At 38.6% G+C, this 21,786-nt stretch overlaps 1 protein-coding gene across 1 annotated transcript in view; it reads left to right on the forward strand.

Annotated features, from left to right (window-relative positions):
* Positions 1-2,167: 2,167 nt before the first annotated feature.
* The window catches only part of CCDC91 (coiled-coil domain containing 91), a 292,221-nt gene continuing 272,602 nt past the window's right edge, over positions 2,168-21,786 (forward strand). The window contains exon 1 of the mRNA XM_069489816.1: positions 2,168-2,353. The gene's annotated coding sequence lies outside the window, so the exon portion shown is untranslated. The remainder of the gene's footprint in view (positions 2,354-21,786) is intronic.

Below are 21,786 nucleotides of genomic sequence, written 5' to 3' on the forward strand. Positions count from 1 at the left end.
ACTGAAGAATCCAGTAGATGAAAAGGGAGGAGGCATAAAAGTGTTTATTTAAAACTTTGACAGTTTATTCTTTATATCCTTGTGCCTATATACAAAGTTATAAATCTTTATTTATTTGATCAGGGTTCCAGCTCTGTGTCTCTTTTATTTTCTTGGTCACAAGAGCACTGCCCTCAGTAACAAGGACCACATGCTTTCTCATTCACATCACAGAAGAGAAAGGAGCTATATCCCACAATTTTGAGGGCAAAAGTCTTGTGATTGCTGCTAATTTGCTCAACCCTGAACAATTTTTTTTTTTTTTTGTGGCCAGGGGGACACCATAGGCTAGAATTGGATTACCTTAATTGGACTAACTTCGGCGATAAGGAGGTTAATTTCACCCAGACTTCTCAGATGTGTGCTGCACAATGTGGGAAGAGTGGAATGAATGTTGGGAAGGCAACTACAGTGTCCACTACAATCATTTTCAAAGCAATTATGTATATATATCTATATATACACACACATATATATTATATATAAAACACTACTATATTATTTTGTTAGTTGGAATTTTTTAAAAAAAAACTAGATCTAAGTATATGTAATAGTCTGACTCCGTTTTTTATGTTCATTGACAACTTTCAAGCCAAGCCCTCACCTTTTATCTGGGCAAGCTGATAAGAAAGCCTACCTGGGTGCTCTCTATTTTGGTGCCAGTGAGAAATTTAAGCTACACAAGCCCTGCCCCCTGTGTGGAATTTTTCACCCTGGTTCCATGTCCTTGCCAAGAAAAAAATCCAAAAAGCCTTTCTCCTGGTCTCTCAAGCCATTTTAAAGACTGCTTGGGAAGTCTGCTCTACTCTTCCTAGAAAGCCTCATTATGTGAGTAATAAATCTTCTTATACCCTCTTGGTGCATATAGGGCATCATAAATCTTGAAATATGAGCCAAATTTTGGGCGAGGGTCCATCTTATTTCTGTGGGTGATTGCAACAGCATATAAACTATAATGGTAGTAAGTTTAAATTAGTGCAATCTACCTGTGAGGGTCTGAATGTTTGTGTCCCCCTAAAATTCATATGTTGAAACCTAATCCCCAAAGATGAGAAAAACAATGTCCAAGGGTTAAAGAACGACTGCTGTACAATGAACATGAATACTCCAGAGATTTATGTTCAAAGTACTCTGGTTACTTATCCTTCTTTCTCACTAGACTGTAAACTCCTTTATGGCGAAGATCTTGAGTATATCTTTTTCATTCTTGAATTGTCACAACTTGGCCCAGTACTGGGAATATGGTATACCTTCAATTAAAATTTGTTAAATGAATGTTCTCCAAATCTCTCTCATGACAAAAATGGAAGACTCTTTAACAAGAGAACTGCTAGTTGACAGTTTTAATCTAATAGCTATTGACAGTCTGAAAAGGACAAAAAAAAATCCATATAACCATTATTCCTTTCAAATAAAAATCTGTCAATTCGCTTTTGTTTTTGTTCACGGAAAGCTATTTTACTGAAGGCTTTGAAAAAGGGGGGTAGCTTGGCAGCTGAAAGTAAACTCTCTGTGAGAGAGATGGCACGTATGAATTGCTGTGATCTGAAGCGGAGGACAAGAACAAAAGTAATTCCAGAGCAGAGTTCTTTGAAAGTCACCGTAGTGGTCTGGCAGGCTTTTCCCCGCTTAGGTGCATCCCTATGCTTGAGAATTCAGATATGCCAAGATGGGAGAGAGCAGTTGTCTGGTCAACAACCATTTCTTGAGCACTTACTACAAGTCAGGCACTTTACTCAGTTCTAGTTTTTATGGAACTCTGCTTGCAAGTGGAGAAGAGATCAGGCGGGCTCATCTTAGATCAGATGGAACTTATTGTGGTTTGGAGAATGGTGTTATTTGCATGGATTAGGCATAGAATCAGGGCCTGTCACTCATGAGGAACGAGAAGCTGTATTTAACACGAGGTAGTTCTTGAAAAGGAGCAGGGGAGTCACAAACTCAAAGGCCACCGCCATCTACCACTTCATGGGGCAACCTTCTAGGGACCACGCCAGTTGGCGGTGTGCGGGTCACAGAAGATGGTGCCCCAACTCCGGTATCCAGCTGGGCCCACGTGACGCACGTGTTTACGTTGAGTGACGGGCGCAGGGTTGGGCGGGCCTTGGCGAAATCAACTTCCGGGGGCAGAGGTGTTGGAAGCCGGGTGGTACGTGGGCTACCCTAACTTCTGTGACTGCGGCCGCAGGCACCTCCGAGGGTCTGGGGTCGTCGCCCGGGTGTGCGCGTGCGGGTCTGTGTGCTGGGGGTGGCTCACCTGGCAGCGTGGGTGAGCGGCGCGGCGGCGGCAGCGGCGAGCGAGAGCGGGCAGCAGGTAAATGGACGCTCGCCTTCCGGGGCCTGGGTCTTGGGGCCGGAGCCGCGCGAGGCGGGCAGGGAGCGCCCCATCGGGGCGGGGAGCGCGGCTGAGCTTTCGCCGCCTCTCGCCCGCCAGCTCCGGCCTCGCCCTGGCGGTCGCCGGGACCGGGAGTCAGGGGGCGTGACCCGCCTCTGGCGGGAACGGAGCCTGGCTCCTGGGACAGAGAGTGGCCGACCCGTTCACGCTCTCGCCGGCTGACATCGGCACCTGCACGTTCCGGAATTGAGTGTTTTTGAAAGTCTATGCACAAGTACACGTGATTATTGTGTCACCAAAGCTCCCACCGAACGGAGAACTTGATCCTTGCTGAGGTTTCACCGAACGCGCTTGGTTTATGTGTCGTCTTTTGCTTTGCCAAGTACACTGGGGTAAAAGCTTTACAGCGTCCGCCAGTCACATTTCCTTATAGTTACTTAGGCCACATGCTGTAATAAAAGAGGCATTTCGGGGTTAAGGCAGGAGCCAGAAACTTTGCCAAATGGAGGGGTATCCTTCATCTGTATAAGTGCGCCTCCCTTTCCCCACAATAAAGATGTTGCCTTCCTCTGCGCGTGTCGCGTACTGTGGAGGAAAGCTCTGGACGTGAAACCTATTTTTGGCTGCACTTAAAGGAGTGGAGCTCTATTAAAAGCACAAGTAGTGTTTTTTTGGTAGGATGATGTTGCTGCTGCTACTCTCACTTGGTTCCCTGGTGTGAGTTGGGGCAGAGCCTGATTTCCTGGAGGGTAAAGTCTTGGCCACAGCTGTAGGTGACTCAGCGGCCCCTTACGAATCCGACTCTTTCCTCCCCGCCCCCCCCTCCCGCTATCAACTGTGCAGATACTGATGCCACCTTCCTCTCCAACTATTTATCTGGGTGGGAGTTGGATGATGGTTTTTGGAAGCAGTTTGTTTGCATGTTGCCTGATGGAGTGATTGGGGTGAGCTGACTTTTCATCTTGTCATTGGGTGGGCTGACATTTCACTTCATAATTTAAGGCAAAACAACAACAACAACAACAACAACAACAAATCCCAGAATCCTTGGGTGGGGTGATAAGGACTGACAATAAATCCGTTGTGTTCTCTGCCATCCAAGAGCTCTACACTTGTATTCATTTCATTGCCTTCCGCTACGATTTCTGTTGCACTGGGGGATTGGTAATGCTGTACCTGTTAGGTAAATGGAACACAGGGGATGCCAGGCAGAGTGCACCTGCGCGTGGTGCCGGCTAACCAGTTATTGCATAGTAGAGAATTGCCCTGGTTACAAAGTTTGGTATACTCTAGGCTGGCTAGGAGGGTGTTCTGTGGGCTGGGAAATCTTATTATGAATTGGTTTCCTAGCAACAGTATAAGCCAAATGGAATAAACATAAAACAAAGTGATGAAAGTTACAACTTACCTCTTAATTTAGTAAATGGAAAAATGTAGCTTCTTATTGGAATGATCAGTTCAAAACTTCTAAGACGTTTTTGTTTATTTTGATCATTTTAATAATAACAGACAAGAAACAGAAAATCATCACCTAGAGGCATCACATTTTTTGTGTGTGTGGCAGTAAAACAGAGAGGAAAGGTGGTTAACAATGAGCTTATCTGAAACTTAAATGGCTAAATATGAATTTGTCTAATAAGAGGCATTTTAAATTACCCCTAGCTGCAGATGTAAGATTTGTAAAGTATATACTATTGTTATGATTGAAGGTTTATAATCTTTCTTTCGTTAGCAGAAATTGGGTGGGATTGGATTGGGTAGATAGATGAAAAAGACCATTTCCACTTAGTAAAATGCAAGGGGAGTGTTCAGGTAAGTTGTTTCCAAATTCTAGCTTAAATTCACAGTACACCTTTATCAACTTGTTCCTAGTGACCTTTGATCTTTCTTGAAAGCGCCTCAAATTTTATTTTCTGCCTAAAAAATGAGAACTTAATAAAAAAGGCAACTCTCTTTAGATTAACTCTCTGAATCCATGTGTATCTGTTTCTTATTTACTAAGGATAAATTTTAAAATTTGCAATATTTTAAGCATTTTTGGTCTCCTTACTGTTCATCCCTGCCCCTCTCTCATACCCAGTAAGCTAGGTTTAGCTCATTTAAATTGATATATATTTTTAAAAAGGTCATATGTTGCTTATTTTAAAAATTAAGGTTTATTGAGTTATCATTTACAAGTAAAAAAATCATTTTTAGTATATCATATAAACTGACAAATGCATATGGTTATAGAACCCCCACCACGACAATCCAGACAATGAACATTTCCATCATTCTAAAAGTTCCCTACCCTCACCCACAGATCCTGGCAACCACTGGTGTATTTTCTGTCACTATAGCTTTGTCTTTTCTGGAATGTCATATAAATGGAATCATACAGTATGTCACGTTTTGTTTCTGATGTCCTTCACTAAGTGTTTTTGTGATTCATCTATGTTGATGCATATATTAGTGCTTTGTTCTTTTTTATTATTGAGTAGTATTTCATTGTGTGAATATATCATAATATGTTTATCTGTTCATCAATTGATGGACATTTAGGTTGTTCCCAGTTTTTGGCATTTAGGAATGAAGCTTCTATAACATTCATATGTACCTCTTTGTACATTAAGATACAGTTCTTTGTGTAGACATATTTTTTCATTTATTTTGGTTAAACATCTAGGAGTGGGATTCTTGGGCCATGTGGCAAATGCGTGTTTAACTTTATAGGAAATTACCAAAGTGTTTTCCAAGGTGGCTGTTAATTTTAGGTATTCTAATAGATACTTAATGATAACTCATTGATGTTTCAGTTTGAATTTTCTTATTGACTCTATGTTGAACATCTCTTCTTGTGCTATTATCTGCCATCTGTGTATCTTCTTTGGTGGAGTGTCTGCTCAAATCTTTTGTCCATTTTTTATTGGGTCATTTATTATTGAGTTGTAAGAGTTTTATACAGTCTAGATACAAATCATGTATATATTCACAAATAATTTCCTTTGAGTCTGTGGTTTGTCTTTTCATTTTTTTCAAACACTGTCTTTAAAAAGACAGAAGTTTTAAATTTTGATGAAGTTCAGTTTATCAATATTTTTCTTTTATGATTTGTGCTTTTGTGTCCCAAGAAATTTTGTTTAACTCAGGGTTTCAAAGTTCTTGAACCTTTATAGCTGTAGATTTTACATTTAGGTCTATGATCCATTTTGAGTTAATTTTTGTATACAGTGTGAAGTAAGGGTCAAGATTCTCTCTCTCCTTCTAAAGAGGATGTCCATGTCTTGTAGCACCATTTGTTGAAAAGATTGTTCTTACTATCCTTTCTTAATTAAATTTCCTTGGCATTTTCGTCAAAAATCAATTGACTATATATGTGTGGATCCATTTCTGGACTCTATTCTGTTACAGTGTTCTATGTGTCTCTCCTTTGGCCAAAAGTAGTCTTTATTACCGTAGCTTTATATAATAGTATTATCTTAAATCAGGAAGCCTGAGTCTTCCAACCTTGTTAATTTTCAAATTGTTTTGGGTGTTCTGGCTCCTCTTCTTTCTATGTAATTTTTAGAATCACCTTACCTATTTTTATAAAAAAGCATTGTGGGATTTTGATTAGGATTGCATTGAAGTTAGAGATCATTTTGGGGGAGAATTGACATCTTAACTATTGTTTTCCAATCCAATGGAAATACCTTTCTCCATTTATTTCTTTGATTTCTCTTAGCATTTTTAAGCTTTCAGCATAGAAATATTGCACATATTATATTTGTATCTGTCCTACATTATTTGGCGCTGTTGTAAATGTTAACCTTTTAAAAGTTTTAATTTCTGATTGTTTATATAAATAAATCAATATTTTAGTATTGACCTCAAACTTTACAACCTTATTAAACTCACTTATTATTTCTAATAGTATTTATAGACTCATTGCGATTTCTATGTAAACAATCATGCTGTCTGCCAGTATAGAGAATTTATTTCATTTTCCCATCTGTTAGCCTTTTATTTCATTTTCTTGTCTCATTGCACTGGCTAGGACTTCCAGTTATATCGTATGGGACAAGTCAGAGAAGACATTCTTGTGTTATCCCTTTTCTTAGTAGAGAAGGCATGTAGTTTTTTTTTTTTTTTTTTTAACCATGGAATAGTTAACTGTAGGTATTTTGTAGATCCATTTTGAGCCAGTTTAGGAAATTCTCTTTAACTCCTGGTTTTCTTAGAATTTTTTTACTTAATCATAAAAGGATGTTGTATTACTTTTTTTGACTGTACACATTATAGTTCATTATACTAGAAAATGGGAAATAAAGAATCCTATAAAGAAAAAGTTACTCCTATTTCCATTAAGCAAGTGTAACTCCTGCTAACATTTTGTTGGCTTTTCTTTCAGTCTTCTTTCGTTTCCAAAGATATATCAAATACAAAGTTGTAACTATTGTTTTATATTTTTCCTTTTTCACTCAGAATCACAATGTGAGTGCTTACAACTTCATGGATTTTTTTTAAGAATTCTATTTGTAATGTTTACGGGCTGTTGTGTCATATGGGTATACCCTCATTTAATGATTTTTTTTGTCAGATATTAACCTTCTAATTAAGTTTTCTTCATTGAAATAAACATTAAATATTTGTGCTTAACTCTGATAATTTTTTAAAATTGATTCCTGAAAATGTTTATCACTAAAAATGTATGAAATTTTTTCAGGTTCTTGATATGCATTTCCTCTTTGTTTTATTTGGTGTCCCTGGAATTTGTCCTCTAGGCTATTTATTGTTGTAAGGTTTTTGGATAGCTGGCGCCAGAGAAAGAAAGACAAACAGAGTTGAAAGGGGTAAGCAACGAGGCTTTATTGGGGCCCTCCCGGGCGAGGAGGTTCACGGGCCCCAAGAGAGAGAGAGGCCCGAGAAATCGGATCGCCCAGAAGTTTTGAGTGGGCTTATATGTGTTTTTAGAGTTGGGGGATGGGTTTCTTTGGCGCTAGAGTTTTGGCGCAAAGAGTAAGGAATTTCTTTGTTTCAGTTTTAGGGCGGGTATTGAGAAATAGGAGGGGCTGGTGGTATGTGTAGACTCCAGGAACCTTGACTCTTATGAGGGTCCAGGTCTTATCTCCATCCAGGTCTGATCATCCTTTAACTTAGCTGGGCCTTGCAGGCATTGTTCTCGGCAGGTCTCCTGGGCTTCTTCTTTTTCCATTAGGGAGGGAAGGGGTGCCGCCACCAGCCTTACAATTGTAACAAATTTTAGAGTATCGTTGGCTTTTTGGGCATCACATTAAGGCAGAATCCTTGAATTTCAGGAACTCAGAGTTTCTTAGAGATTATTTAGTTCAAACCATTTATATTATAGGTTTAGAGTCTGCAATTATTAAATAACTTTTCTGCACCATGCTCTTATTTTGTTGCCACTGATGCAGATAGAATTCCTGATCCATTCCATATACTGTAATATACCACCCATGCTCTTCTTTTAATGAGAATTATGGAAATCTTTGTGTCTAGGAGGTAAAACCGTTATATATGTTGTTTTATTAAATTCCAACCACTATTTGATAGTAGTAGCATTTTTCCTGTTTCATAGACAAAAGAAACTGAGTCTCTGACAAATGAGCAAACTTATCTAAGGTTGTATTAATAGTAAGTGGTAGAGGTGGAGTTTGATCACAAGTTTTCATGAATCTGTGCTTTTATTTGTAGGCTACTGATCAGTATTAAGTTCTTTTAGTATTTTATATATATTATGCTTATTTTGAATATTGATTTTAAAGCTTAGAATAAACTCACTAAGCAAATTAATAAATCAACATGAGAAGGTATCAATATTTCTGAAATTTCTAGATATAAGATCATATTGTCAGCAAAGAGCAATAATTGGACCTCTTCTGCCCCCGTTTGGATGCCCTTGATTTCCTTCTCTTGTCTGATTGCTCTGGCTAGGACTTCCAGCACTATGTTGAATAGAAGTGTGATAGAGGGCAACCTTCTCTGGTTCCAGTTCTAAGTGGGAATGCCTTCAGTTTTTCCTTGTTCAGTAAGATGTTGGCTGTGGGTTTGCCATATATGGCTTTTACAATTTTGAGGTAAGTCCTATCTATGCCTATTTTGTTAAGCGTTCTTATTTTGTTTAGATAGGCTGAATTTTGTGGAATGCTTTTTCTGTGTCTGCTGAGAGGATTGTATGGTCTTTGTTTTTACTTCTATTTACGTGGTGAATTGCATTTATAGATTTGGGTATGTTGAACCATCCCTAAATCTCTGGGGTGAAGCCTAGTCATGATGGATTATTTTATTTGATGAGCAGCTGAATTTGGTAGGATTTTATTGAGAATTTTTGCATCTATATTCATAAGTGATATTGGTCTGTAGTTTCTTTTCTTGTTGAGTCCTTTCCTGACTTTGGTATCAGGGTGATGTTGGCTTCATAATGTTGGGGAGTATTCCTTCCTTCTTGATATTCTGGAATAATTTCGGCAGGATAAGCACCAGTTCTTTGTAGGCATGATAAAATTTGGGTATGAAACCATCTGGTCCAGGACTTTTTTTTAAAGATGGTTTTTTATTGCTGATTCAATTTTGGTACCAGATACTGTTCTGTTCAGGAATTCTATTTCTTCCTCATTGAGCCTAGGGAGGTTGTGTGTTTGTAAGAATTTGTCCATATCCTCCACATTTTCAAGTTTATGTTTATAGAGATTTTATAGTATTCATAAGTGATATTTTGTATTTCCATAGTATCAGTTGTAATTTCTCCTGTTTCATTCCTGACTGAGCTTATTCCAGTCCTTACTTTACTGCTTCTGGTTAGTCTACCAAAAGGCATTTTCAGTTTTGTTTATCTTTTCAAAGAATCAACTTTTTGTTTCATTAATCTTCTGTATAGTTCTTTTGTTATCAATTTCATTTAGTTCTGTTCTGATCTTTGTTATTTCATTTCTTCTGCTGGGTTTATGATTGGTTTGTTTATTCTTTTCCAGTTCTTTGAGGTGATTCATTAGATTATTCATTTGTGATCTTTCTGCCTTTTGCATGTCGGCATTTATGGCTATGAATTTTCCTATCAGGACTGCTTTAGTTGTGTTGCACAGATTTTCATAACTTGTGTACCCTTTATAATTTGGTTCAAAGAATCTTTTGACTTCCATCTTAATTTCCCCCTTGACCTGACTATCATTCAGCAGGAGGTTGTTTAGTTTCCATGACTTTGTGTATAGATGAATGTTTCTGTTGAGTTGATTTTTAATTGTATTCCACTGTGGTCTGAGAAGGTGCATGGTATAATTTCTGTTTTTTTAAATTTGTTTAGATATGTTTTCTGGCCTCAGATGTGGTCAATTTTAGAGACTATTCTATGAGCTAATGAGAAGAACAGATATGCAGAGGTTTTTGGGTACAGTGTTCTGTAAATGTCTATTAGGCCCATTTGTTTTAGAGTCCTATTTGAGCCCATTGTTTTTTTGTTTATTATCTGTTTGGAGGATCTGTCCTGTTCTGTAAGACGGTGTTGGAATCTCCAGCTGTTGTGATGCTGCTGTTTTTCATTTTGTTTAGATCAAGTAGGATTTGCTTTATGAATCTGGGCATACCTGTGTTAGGTGTGTAAATATGTAGAATTGATATGTCTTCTTATTCAATTGTTACATTTACAAGTATATAATAACCATCTTTGTCTTTCATTACTTTTTTTTGATTTGAAGACTAACTTATCTGATTTGAGAATGGTTACACCAGCTTCTTTTGGTTTCCATTTGTGTGGAATATTGTTTTCCATCCCTTCACCTTGAGTCTGAATGAGTCCTTGTGGTTTGATGTGTTTCCTGAAGATAGCAGATACTTCATTTTATATATTCATCCATTCACCCAGCCTATTTCTCTTCAGTGAGGAGTTCAAGCCATTCACATTTATTGAAATAATTGATAAATGGGGCGGATTTCTGTTCATGTTGAGTAAAACTTTGTTGCTTTGTTTTATTTCTTGAGCCATTGTGGTGTTTGGCCTTTGACCTTCAGCTTTTGGATGATTTACACTGGTGTAAAGATTACACTGGTGAGTGTGTCTTGTGCTGATCCATATATAATGCAGTTCTGAGCAATTCCTTTTGACAAGTTCCCTCAGTGTTTGCTTGTCTGAGAAAGACTTTATTTTCCCCTCGTATAGGAAACTTAGTTTTGTAGGCTGCAGAATTCTAGACTGGGCATTATTCTGTTTGAGAAGATTGAGAATGGGCCCCCAGTCCCTTCTGGCTTTTAAGGTCTCTGTTGAGAAGTCTGTAGTTAGTCTGATGAGTTTTCCCTTGTAAGTTACCTGCTGCCTTCATTTCATAGCTCGTAGGAGGACCTCTTTTGTGTTTATCTTGGCCAGTCTGATGACTATGTGTCATGGTGTTTGTTTCTTTGCAATTAATCTCCCAGGAGTCCTTTGAGTTTCTTGTACCTGGATGTCTAGATTTCTAGCAAGGCCAGGGAAATTTTCCCCAATTATTCCCTCAAATAAATTACCCAACCCTTGCGTATGTTGTTCTTCATCCTCAGGGATGCTTATGATTCTTATGTGGGGCCTCTTCACATAATCTCAGATGTCTTGTAGGCTTTACTTGTTCCTCTTATTTCTCTGCTCTCTCTCTCTGTAACTGACTTGTTTAATTGAAAGGAGTTGTCTTCAAGCTCTGAGATTCTTCTGCCAGATCTAACCTATTCTTAAGGCTTTCCACTGTGTATCATAACACCTTGGGTGAATTTTTAATTTCCAGAAGTTCTGTTTGATTTTTCTTTACTATTTCGATTTCTGTAGTGAATTTTTCATTCATTTCCTATATGGTTTTTGTGGTTTCTTTTTATTGGGTTTCCATTTTACCTTGCATTTCATTGAGCTTTCTTACAATCCATGTTTTGAAATTCTTCATCTCTCATTTCAATATTCTGATTTTGGTTGGTATACATTGCTAGAGAGCTAGTGCTCCCTTTTGAGGGTGTCCTTTCTTTTTGATTCTTCATACTTCTGGAGTTCTTCCACTGATTTCTTATTATCTGGATCAGCTTTTGCTTCTTACCATTGGAATTTCTTTTATTTAGTGATACACCCAGTTTAATCTCTGAGCTAATAGGTGGTGCTTATGTTTGAGAATCCATTGCACTCTCTGTGATGAGTCAGTAAATGCAGTAAAAGGGTATGTAAATTGACTTCCCTGTCAGTAGGTGGCACCTGTCAGAAGGAACAAGCTGCAATGTTGTTTTTGGGTCCTGTGACCAGCTGTAATTACTCATGATACCACTCTAATGCCTCAGGTGGTATGTGGGGCCCTGGGACTTCCAGGTGTGTCCTTATTCTCCACCTAAGCAGGGGCAGGTAGGAAAGTGAGACTGGGCGTGGTTGGGTTGGCTGAGCCTGCTCTCAAGCTCCACAGATGCTTTTAGCAGGGGTCAAAGGTCTGTTCCCTGCCTCTGGGCCAAGTTGCCTGGGAGGAACTGAAGTGGCCCCACTCAACCAGAACGTATGCATGTAGAAGTGGGGCCTGTCTTGAGACCCTCGATCAGGCAGTCTGGAGCAGGCCTTGCTCCTTTCTACCCTCCCCTATTCTGAGACTTCTCCTGGGCTTCTGCCAGCAGGCAGGACCTCAAGCCTGCCTACCTCCTCCATGACATAGGTGCGAGCCTGGAGGTTCTCTGCCCAGGATCCTGGCCTGAGCTGGGATTGTGGCCTTCCTGTGGTTGTAGAGGTGCCCTGTGAGTGTGCTGTAGTACCCACACTACACTCTCCTCCCTGATCTGCTCCTGCAGGCACCTACACCTCATGAGACTAATTCACAGATATCTCCTCTGTGCCCCCAGGCAATTCATAAATATCCCCTCTGTGCCCCCGGGCAATGTGATTGAGACTTGGCTGTATGGCATTTGGCCTGCAGGCCCATGCCCTGGGCCCTGGAGATCAAACCCTGATCCTGCCCGGGGGAAGTATGCTTGTCTCAAGTCACCTGCGGGGTGCCCAAGCTGGTTCAATGTCCCTCCTCCTTGGGGTTTGCCCCGCTCTGCTGGAGTCACTGGGCAAGCGGCACCAGGGAGGGCCAGTGGGCAGGGCGCTCACAGTCTGAGCGCCTCTCAGTCCCCTGCAGGCCTCCAAAAGGAAAGGTCAGGGCCCTGTTCCCTGTGGATGCCTCCTTTTGGTGGCTCAATTATCTCTCTCACCTGCTGCAGGTTGGGGAGGGGAAGGGACGAAAAAGAGTCTAGGTGGAGGAAAGATTGTCTCCGACCCTCTCTCCAGATGCAGTCCACCCAGAATGACCGGGCTCTGGAGTCATGCACATTACCTGGAACCCACCGGACCCCTGTGGCTCCTGGAGTCTGGGCTGGACTTGGGAAACATCTGTGTGGGGATGAGGAAGACAGAACCTGAAGGGTTGAGGCCCCTTGGGGAGGGCAAAGGTGCCTGGTGGGTAGAGGAGCAATATGGCGCCTGCCATCCGGTTCGGGTCTGTGGGGTGGGAGGTGCCCCGGGGGGTTGGTGAGAGCCTGGTGCCCTGTTCGCAAGAAGCTCTCCACTTGCTGGCAGCAGCTATTTCTGGGTTCGCTTGGGCAGAAGGTCTCTCCAGCAGCTTGGGAGCCCCACAACAGTCTGAGATGTGAGGGAGGGGGATGTTAGCCAGTCTACCTAAACTTCTCACTGGTCTCCCAGCCTCTCTGGGCTTAATCACTGCCAATGCCTTTCTCCTTTCAGTTCTGCACCATGGCCTCTTCCTGTAGTGTGTGCTGTAGGTTCAGGCACCCTTCCTTCAAACCCTCGTCTGATCTATGTGTGTTTGCTTTTTTCTCTTTCTTCTAAAACTTCTTCTTCTTACGGAGACATTCTAGGTGGTGGTGTTTCTGATCTGTCATCTTACTCCTCCCTGCCTCAGTGGTTTTTAATGAGAAATCAGTCATAAAATCTTATTGAGAGTTCCCTGTTTGTGGTGAGTTGCTTCTCTCTTGCTGCTTTGAATATCCTGTGTTTGTCTTTCGAAAGTTTGGCTATGATGTGTCAGTGTGGGTCTCTTTAAATTTATTCTACTTGGAATTTTTTGAGCTTCTTGAATGTATAGATTAATTTTTCTTTATCAAATTTGGGATGTTTCCTGGCATTATTTCTTCAAATATTCTTTTTGCCCCTTTCTCTCTCCTTTTTATGGTACTCTTATTATGTGTATGTTGGGATGCCTGATAGTTGCCCATAGGTCTTCAATGCTCTGTTTATTTTTCTTCGTTCTTTTTTCTTTCTTTTCCTTAAGAATGGATAATCTCACTTGACCTATCTTCAGTTTCACCAATTCTTCTGCTTGCTCAAATGTGCAGTTGAACATATCTAGTGTATTTTTCAATTAAATTATTGTACTTTTCAACTCCACAGTTTTGCTTTCTTTTTTTCTGTAATTCCTGTCTTTCATTAATAATCCTTATTTGGTGAGATATTATCATACTTTATTTATTTAGACATGGTTTCCTTTAGCTCTTTGAGACTGTATCTATGAACATATTTAAAGTAGCTGACATTAATGTCTTTGTCTAGTAAGTCTAATGTATTTGCTTCTTTTGGGACAGTGTCTATTAACTGCCTTCTTTCTCTTTATTCATGGATCATAACTTTCTTCTTCTTGCATGTCTCATAATTTTTTGTTGAAAACGAGACATTTAAATGATACCTAATGTGGTAACTCTGGAAATCAGATTCTCTCTCTTCCCGGGGTTTGTTGTTGCTGTCTGTTGCTACTCTTGTTCCTGTTTGTTTGCTTAGTGACTTTCTTGAACATTTTATGTAAACTCTATATTCCTTTTTACGTGTGGCCACTGAAGTCTCTGCAAGGTTAGCCTTATTGGACAGCTAATGATTGGGCAATTATTTCCTTAAATGTCTGGAACCAGTGAGTTTCCAGCCTTTGCTGAGGGCTGGAAGACTCTGTGTGCATGATGGGGCATGCCTTCAATTCTTAGGCAATTTACAACTCTGCCTTAGCTATCAGTTTGTACTTGTACAGAGCCTAAAGTTTAGCAAGATATGAAAGCTTAAAGCTGTGTCAGTTCTTTCCTGAGAGTGCACACAGCCTTATGTATGAGCTTGGCCTTCTAGATTTCAAGGAGTATGTTGGACCTTATCAAAACCTCCTATAGACATCTCATTACCCAGCTTTTCATTTTAAGATTTTGTCAGCTTCTTGTTTGCCTTAACTGGTATTGTCATCTCAGGCAGCTGTGATGTTAAACAATTGGCCTGGTTTGTTTTTGACAAATGCCATCTGGGGAAAAGGTTATTAACATTTGCCAAGCTGAGTCAGGTCAAATAAAGACAAGCACAGGAGTGATGTTTTCCAGGGAAATGCCTGACAACTTAATAATGACACTTTCTGGGAATGGGGCTTTGGAGGATCTCTAGGCCTATTCTGCCTCTTCTGATGGTTGCTAGGCTGCTGGATCTTATCATGATTTTGAATCTCCTGGTTTTCAAGGCTGTCATGGTGGTTGGGGGAGTGGGATAAGAATAGGACAGGTTAAAATGCCGCAAAGCTTGCTATTCTTATCAACATTCAACAATTTTTCTTGAATACATGGTCCCTAGATTTTTGCAAGCCTTTGATTAATATCTAGAGTTCTGGAAAAGTTGACTGACAATTTTTGCCACTATTGTTCTTGCTTTATGGAGGAAAGGATTTTGAAGTTCCATAACTCCTCCATTCTTGCTGATATCGCTGTGAATATTTAATGGCCCAAATTCTTCTCAATGTCACCTTATCCCAGTTATATTATGCCACTTTCCGTCATCTTCATCAACTGGTATGGTGCAGCCTTATATAAAAGATCATTTAGGGATTATCCTAATTCACATATGTAAAATTTCCCATGTGTATGAAATTACTTAGCAATATAAGGCATCTGCTAAGTGCTGTGGGAACTCTACAGTATAAAAATTACAGTATGTTCCTATGTTTAGGGAAGTGGTTACAGTGTAGTTAGGAACTTAACAAATGTAAAAACAGTTAATGATAACATGAGTGAAAGAGATCTGATAAGGTAGAATGTAAGCTACTTTTATTGATAATAAATAGTATACCATAGTCATAAAATATTGTTAGACATTATATTATGCCATTTTGTCCTCATGTAATTGGGTCAATTTAAATAGAGGAAATCTTCAATTTAGGCTTGCGAATTATGGCTAAAAAGTTAATTGACCTGCTCAGATTATTATGTTGAACATAATTGGTGATTATTAAACACTGTGTGCAATGCCTGACCATATACTTGGGGAAATTGGATTTTCTGGTTAATGGGATTTCCTAGACAACCAGAAGCCCATTTTTTTTCTTGATTTGGTAAAAATATCTAGACATATATTCATGGATTTTGATGCCTTAGTTATTGAAGGTAATTGAATTTTTTTTTAAAGCATTTAACTGAATGCTTAGCATCTTACGGTACCTGGGAATCATAATTGAGAATGTTATTTTCTAGTGCCATAGAAGAGATTCACATGATTCTTACTCTCAAGAAGGTGATAAGAAAGTGGGGCTAAAATGTAGTTGTATTGTATCTTTGGGTTCTTACAATATGACTGTATGTGCCTTTTTGTGTTTTGCTTAATTTGTATCACCTTTCTACTTGAGGAAGACATAAATGGTTTATAGGTATTGTAAATGATCACTAGAGATGCTTTTTCATACCTACATCAGACTGTCCTGATATGTACTTACTTTTATTTTTATTTTTTGCAATGAAGCATACTAGTATTTCTTTGGGAAATAATGCCATTACATATTTCATCATTCAGAATGCAAAATTAGCAATTCCTAGCAGAAGCAATTTCAGATTTTCACACTCACCCATCATGAATTTAAGGATGCTAAGGATCTGCTATATTTGTCACAAGGGAGAGTCATGTTAGGTACTTCTAAGATATGTCTCTCTCTTCTCTTTATTCCCCTTATTACATTTGTATCATGTATAGTTTTGAACTAGATATTTATGTACTTTTTTATTATTTATTACCAGGGAGACATCCCATGTTTAGGTGGTATATATTGCTACCAAAGGTTCACCATAAAGTTGCTGAAGGTGATAGGTGGGTTTCTGGAAGTATAGCTAATTCTGTGGTTAATGTCAAACATAAAAGCACTAAGCAAAGATATTTATGCACAATTAAAGGAATACATAGCCACAATCATAGGAACTTAGTAAATAAAACTTATTAATATCATTGCTATCACAAATAGCTAAAATTTTATGGGTTTGATTATATATTTACTCAGTAGAGGAACAGAGTCAGTTGACATTTCTGTAGGACCCTGACATTATGGCATATGAAGAATGTTGGGAGTGCCTAGATTGTATATTGGAAAGCCTTACTTTTTTAGTTAATGACTAAGTCTTTGTAATGGTGAAGAGGAATACTCTTTCAAATATTGCTCATAGGGTGACAGCTTTGTCAGGGATATACTCAATCATAGAGAGAAAGGAGAAAGAAGGTATGCTTCAGATAGGGGTATTTTTTTTTTTAACATGCAAGTCTAATTGTGTTTTACTGGATGGATTAGAGTTTATAAGGATTAGAAGTCTTTTATAGATAGAATTGATACTCTATTACATATTAGGTATGGAGGTGAAAAAATTATAGGTGATTCATACTAATGTCAAGATCAGATGAAAAAAATGTACTGAGGATAGTGGTACCTTTAATTTAAAGAGAAATGAAAATGAATGGTTAGAACAAGTTTTATATCATCTTGGAAAAATATGAGCAAGTAATCCTTTATGTGTTTGCCTTGGTGAACAAGTCTGTTTTTTATTAAAGAGGCACTATTAGTAGATTAAGATCTTGATAGATACTTAAACAAGGATTTAGTAGCCATCAGAACTGAGCCTATGAAAATTAAATAATGGAGACCTGAGATATGTTGCGAAGCAAAATTCAATTTAATGGAAATCCTTATTGAACCCTGATTGTATTTTAAGTACCTGTACTAGACATTGGGGGTTCTAGAAATAAATACCTCTCTGGGTCTTCAAGGACCTCGCATTAATTACATAATAGTAACATTAACAAATACATTATTGTGAGAGCATTGATTGGGAAGGAATGGGATCTTGAAAGTTGGAATGGGGAAATATAGAAAGACCCTGATGAAGCTGAATTCCCAAATTCTTTGGTCTTGAATTCCTGGGCTCAAGCAATCCTTCTGCATCAGCTTCCCAAAGGGCTGGGATTACATGCATGAGCCACCCTGAAACATAGACCAAAAGGTGGTCCACGGTGAGCAAACTGGAAATGCCAGATTTGCCTTAGTTTAATACAGAAGGTATTCAAAGGCTTAGGGAGATTGGATTGTTAGGATTTGTCATTTCAGACTTATTCACCCACACTGAGTGGGGTCTAGAAGACATACATTTCACCATGACTGAGAAATAAATTTGTGAGGGGAGTCCCAGAATCCTTGAAGAGCTCTGTGATTGCTCTTCTCTGTATGCCAGATCTTACGATGGGAACTGCAGCCACTGAATTGGGAAATCTAACTGCAGTGGCAGTAATTGTATCCCAGTGTCAGGGGCAAGTGGCAGCACTCAACTGTCAAAGGCAAGGTGGGTGTGGTTACTATAATGGATAGAATCAAAGTAGCAAAAAGAGTAATCTGACTCCTGTAGACCTGTGGCATTGGCTAACGGATTGTGGTGTTTTGAGAAGTGAAATAGATAGGAAACCTCCTAAATTGTTACTTGATCTGTGTAAGCAAAAATGTTCTCGATAAAGTGAACAAAAGTCTAACCTGAATCATAAAAATGGACAATTTCTAGACTTGAGCCAATTTACAACCCAGAATCCCCTGAATGAAGGGGAGGCTGGATTACCTTGAAGAATTCTAGTACATTGCCGGAAATTTATACTGTCAATTATTTTCCTAGACTTCCTATAGCCTTATCAGGGTAACTGCAGTGGGGAAAAGGAAATAATCAGATCTTTGGGGGACTACTGGACACTGGTTCTGAACTGACACTAATTTTAGGAGACCCAAAACATCACTGTAGTTTACCAGTCAGAATAGGGACTAATGGAGGTCAGAAGATCAATGTAGTTTTAGCTCATTCAGGTCATCTTACAGTGGGCTTAGTGGGTCTCTGAACTCATCTTTTGGTTATTTTCCCAGTTCTAGAATGCATAAATGGAACACATATACTTAGTAGCTTGCAGAATCCCCACATTGGTTCCCTGACCTATCAAGTGAGAGCTACTATGGTGAGAAAGGCCTGGTAGAACAGCCTCTACCTAGAAAAGCAGTAAATCAAAAGCAGTATCACATTCTAGGAGGGACTGCAGAGATGAGTGCCATAATCAAGGACTTGAATGACGCAAGAGTGGTGTTCCTACCACCTCCCCTTCAACTTTCTGTTTGGCCTGTGCAGATGATCTTGGAGAATGACAGTGGATTATCATGAGCTTAACCAAGTGGTGACTCCAGTTACAGCTGTTGTATCAGATGTGGTTTTATTGCTTGAGCAAATTACACCTTACCTGGTACCTGGTATGAAGCTATTGATCAGGCAAATGCCTTTTTCTCCATCATTATCTATAAGGCCTACCTAAATCAGTTTGCTCTCAGCTGGCAAGACCAGCAATACTCCTTCACTATCAAGTATATTGATGTTTAACAACAGTTCATAGTACTGACAAATACCTGCTTTGGCTTAAATCTATTTGGTAAAACTCAGGCATATTATAGCTATTGTTCTTTGAGCTTTTATTTTCACCACAATCCCATTTTAGATTATAGAGGATAGTCATGCTCTTATTTTCCCTATTGAGGGCTAAGATGTTAATCAAATATACTGGGAAAGAATTAACAAATATACTAAAATGGAATTTTATGCTGAATAAGGTGCTGCTTAAAAAAGAAGAGAAACCCATTTATAGCTACTCTCAGTACTTTTTTTGTTTTTTAAGTAAAGAAGGAGTAATCATGAACACTATAGGATTTTTCCTTTTATAAAAAAATTTTAAGGAAAAAGAATGATTGTTTGGATATTTTCAGCATTTAAATCTGGTTAATTACCACACATTCTTTCCATTGTGATTGTGTAGCAATGTTGAGGTCTGGAATCATGCAAATCATTTGAGCTTTTATGTTGTTCATCAACTCTCACTAGAATTTTTCCTCTGTGTCTCTAATGTTGGACTATATAGCAAGCTTTTGTTGGTTCTCAGTTTTAGAAAATGTATAGCCATTTTTAAAGCAGAGCAAACATTCATTTCTTTTGCAATTCAGTTACTTTAACATGGTTTCAATAATTAAAAGAAAATATGTATTGTGCCTCAAAATATCACAGAATTCAGTTATTCTAACCAAGAAAGCAGTGCCATATGTGATGAATTTGTAGACTTTCTTTGAGGAAGGTAAACATAACCATTGAATAAAACAGCACTAATTGGTTATACATTTGGGGAAGCTGGGTTGTGTGTTTGTATGTGTAGGAATTACAGCATTCTTTTTATGTAGTTATCTATTCTTATCCATTCTTCTAATAAGATAATGGGCAATTGTTCAGGACACCGCTGTTGTAATTGTTCTTTATGCATGAAACTGAAACTGAAATTTAGTGATGGTTTTAAGTGTGTATGTGTGTGTTAAGGCCAGAGAAAGTCATTGTGAGGAAGTATTATAAATAGAATGTTATTTTCATTTTAAGAGATTCTTTGTTTTAGCCTTCTGGAATATCATGAAGTGTCAGGAGTATCATACACATCAGGGAATCAGTTGTAATGGTGATGAAGGAACCAATACTTAGGAGAACTGCCCTTTTGTTCACAACACTATTACTGCTTTCCTGTTACACATAGTATATACACCTTTCTCTTGTGATAAGAAAATTATGGCCCAAGCTAATCTCTTAACATATTACTAGGACATATGCAAAAGTGAGTGAGATGGTAGTATTGTGGTAATGACAGTAGAGATGCTAGCACCAAATATTATTGAATATATGTAATATGTGAACACACAGATGTATATAAGTGTGTGTTTCACATTAAAATGCCTAGAAATATTGAAATTCTTTAATTCATTGTATCCTTTAAATATCCTAGGATACTAATAGTTTGCAAGTGAACCAAGTTTGGTTATACATATTTGCGTTCTATGTATCTCTGGGAAATTTTCTGAAACAGCAATTTTGAACTGACTGCCCAATCTTATATTCATAGTTGCTGGTAGGCTTCAGATTTTTTTCCCCATGTATTTGAGAAGTTGAAGTCAGTAAGTCAATCAAAAAATATGAAGTATTTATTAATGAACTGTTTTTTTAATGCTAGGGAAAAAAAAAAGGCAAACTCAAAGAAAGGCAGAAGATAAGACTGTGTAGGAAAATTTGAGTGAGATTGTGAAGGGACTCTAGGATCTCATGGTAGGGATAGATGACCAAAAGCAGAGTGTGGAGAAATGCAGGCATGGGCCTGATTAAGTCAACCCTAGATAGGCTGGGATGATGCCCTTGTGGATTGCTTGGGAAATAATCAAAACTGTATGTGATCATTCTGTTACGTGGCTGTCTGAAAAAAAAAATAAGGCTTTATTTTGGAGGAAACATGGTAGTATACTCTTACTTTCAAATTAAAAGTAAGATAGAGACTCTTACTAAGTAGAAAGATGATTATAATTTGGGTGTGCCTGATAACTTTCACTGTCTCTGGCAGCCTAGCTTATGCAGAAAACTTAAAAAAACCTGATGTAGGTGATATACCTATCTTATCGTATAAGACTGTCTTCCTGATACCTATTATACCCGACCCCTCCTCTTCCAGACTCCCATGTTTTGCAGTTTGGTGACTCCATGCTCTATTCTCACTTCTTCCATCTTCTGGGTTCAATCCCTTTGGGCATGCTTTTAAAGCTTACTTACCTGAGGCACTTTACATACTGCACATCTTTTCCCTCTTAATTCCCAACCCGTTCACTCTTTGACTTTGGTAGCTACTGTAGTTCTGCCTAAAAGATAATCTTTTCCTTTGGCTCCACTTTCAAGAAATGCCCACTAGACTGTTGGCCTAATGTGTCTTTCCACTTCCGTCTCTGCTAGAGGGAGGGACTTCGCACTAATGGCAAGCATCCAGGCTGTGATAGAAGTCTCCAACAGAAACTTCTTTTCTGCTACTTAACTTATTTCTGTATATTGTAGTGATATAAAAGTCATTTTTATATACATATATAAAATTAAAATCACGTATATAAAGTATGTAATTTGACAACTTTTTACAAATATTCACATATGAGAAAACACTGCCATATGATAATCGAACATTTTCATCACTGCAGAATGTTCCTTTGTGTCTCTTTACACTAGATGCATGCCACCATCCCTGGTCCCTGTCAACCACAGATTTGCTTTTTGTCACTGAAGTTTTAAGCCTTTTGAAGGATTTCATATAAAAGAAACAT

The sequence above is a fragment of the Eulemur rufifrons genome, chromosome 16 (genome assembly GCF_041146395.1).
Source record: "Eulemur rufifrons isolate Redbay chromosome 16, OSU_ERuf_1, whole genome shotgun sequence".
NCBI classification, from domain to species: domain Eukaryota; kingdom Metazoa; phylum Chordata; class Mammalia; order Primates; family Lemuridae; genus Eulemur; species Eulemur rufifrons.